We start from the raw sequence: 2,676 nt of genomic DNA, 5'->3' as shown, positions 1-2,676 counted from the left end.
CCTCGGGGCATCACTTTTTCAGCATTCTGATCCCTCAGTTGTCTCCACCGCTCAAAAGCTACACCGATGTTGACTTCTGCTTTGATCCTCTTGCTTTATCAGAGCCTTTTTCTTAGCTGCCTTTTCATCCTCCGGCTTTCTTTTCTTCTGCCTTTTTCTCGGGGCAAGCCGTTTACAAGTAACCTGGAAGCGGTACTTTCTCAGTTATTGCTCAGAATTTTAGCATGAAAACCTGTCGTTCTGTAGAGAAGTTGTTTCGGCAACAGCCTACATGTGCGCGCAGCAGGGCAGGGACAGAGGGGGACAGGGCTGCGAACTAGACATGAAGGCATCTGATTGGTTGTTTGCTCTTCGGACCGAAGCGGGCAAGTTTTCTCAGTCCTGCATGCTGACAGAGAGCTCGTCTTTTTTTCTGAAGACATAACGAATGTGATTCCTCTGACAAACAGAGGGACCATTTCACCAGTATAACAAAACGTGATTGCTGACAGGATTGCCTACCCTACCTTTAATAATGCACGATGCATATGGACAGTCTGTAAAACTCAACTACACTTTGCATATATTTTGTACCAAGTACACGCAATGCTATCTAAACACAATGATTGGAATAACTGATTAGTTCTTGTGCTGTAATATCACTGACCATCAGGATCAGTTTTGTATTAAAATTTGCTGTTTTGTTGTGTTTTAGGTTCAGAGTCTGTCTCTGTGTGTCTGGTGAAGACAGTCGTGTTCTCTGTCGGTCTGATCATCATGGTGTCTGCCGTCATCAGTGTTCATATCATGGAGAAGTGCAAGAAGCAAAAATAAACAAATAGTTCTCTACCAACCAATCTTTTTAATGCTATTCCCCCGATCTACATTTGGTGGTGGTAACGCACCAAGAAATGTATGTAGGAGACAGCAAGCAAAGCCTCACACGCTACCCAGGGATGCCCTTGTTAGAGCTGAGAGGAGGATCATATGGAAATCCAGGTTTGAGAGCAGATTACATTACAAAACAATTAAAATGTATATTACAAACTTAATTTCCCTACGTTGTGCCATACATTGACTCTATCATGCAGTAAGTAAAAAACTGTAAGAGGAAGATAGAAACTGTCTGAAACAGTTCACTGATGTGTCACACAGATACCAACCAGCATTTTAAATGCATATATTTGGTTTGTTTTATGTTTAGGATTTTTAGATATCCACCTCTAAAAAAATGTTTTACCCTCTGTTTACCCTTTATAGGTTTTCATACTATATATAGGATATCTCATATCTGACTGTACTCTATTAATAACGCACAAGACTTGTAAAATATATTAACATTTTAAAGCAAAATTGAACATAAAATGTGTCATTTAGAAGAGTACATTATGTTGTGACTGTGTGTTTCTGTTGTGCCTAATAAATAAATAAATAAAACTGCCTTGCCCTGCCTCCAATACATTCTCCCATGTTTTTCTTTAAAGATACTAAACCTGACAAATATTTTGTGAAACCAGTTGTAACAATAAATTATTCTGTCACAATTAACCTGCAAATAAGCATTTTCACTTCAGAAAAGAAAGCAGCCTCTGATATTTGTTTCTGAAGTTTGTTCTTGCAGCATGAAACCAATGTGTCTCACTGCTCTTATGTGACTCCTGTCTAGTCTGTAGTAATAATGCAGCAGTGAATTATTGTTGTGAAGAGCTTATTTAAATAAACATCATTAACCTAAAAACAAATAGGATCAAATGTATGTATTACAGAAAGCTGTTAATATAGTATTTTTTCTGTTTTGCCATTGGTAACTTTAAAATATACATTTATTCTGTGACAGTGGGCTCAGTTTAAGTGGCCTTTTACCAGCACCCAGACTTAAAGGTTTCCTGTTGATAGTTGTTAAGTCAGTTTCCACATGAGAGTGAAAGACAAAACCCTTTGGCCTACAGCACAGATCATCTATGATTTCAAACCAGACTTCTCAGTGTGAAGTGCTGAAGAGGGACAGAGAGCAGATAAAACCAACAATTATATTCTTGAGACCAGGAAGGACAATGTCACAGTAAAATGCAGAAAACAGGAAGTGTGCCACCAAGGTGAAACAAAAACTGAACTAATACAACAAACACACAGTACAAACTACAGTATTTTCTTCTTCTTTCAAATAACTTTTGTCCCATGTACCAAATATGAAATTATTCTTAAGCTAACTTTGATGAAACATGTAAAAACTAGTTACTTTTAAGTCAATACATAAAACAATATATAGCTAATAGCCTATTTATTTAAATTATTCAAAATATGAACAGGATTAATTAAAACAGATAATAATCATGAACTTTTACATTTCATTTCAGTCTCTATCAACAGATACCAAGAAGTCAAACAGCTTACAGAGGAACTCTAAATAGAGGAATTATCTTTTTCACATCATGCTAACACTGTGAAACTGTATGTGGTTTGACAGGAAACTACACAGCAATGATAAGACTTTAACCTCGTGGGGTGTTTGAGCAAAACAGAACACACACAAACCAGTCAGACTCTATAATGTCTATCTTTGTGATACTGGGACTGCTGGTCTGCACTGAGGCACCAGGTAGGATAATGACACTGTCTAATTAAAAGTTATTAACAGATAGAGCAATGCATGATCAGACTTCTTTATTGTGATTTATGAACTGAGAACCACGACTT

Source organism: Morone saxatilis, unplaced genomic scaffold (assembly GCF_004916995.1).
Source record: "Morone saxatilis isolate NCDOM2014 unplaced genomic scaffold, NCSU_SB_2.0 Contig23, whole genome shotgun sequence".
Taxonomy (NCBI): Eukaryota; Metazoa; Chordata; class Actinopteri; family Moronidae; genus Morone; species Morone saxatilis.
This window is presented reverse-complemented; position numbering follows the sequence as displayed.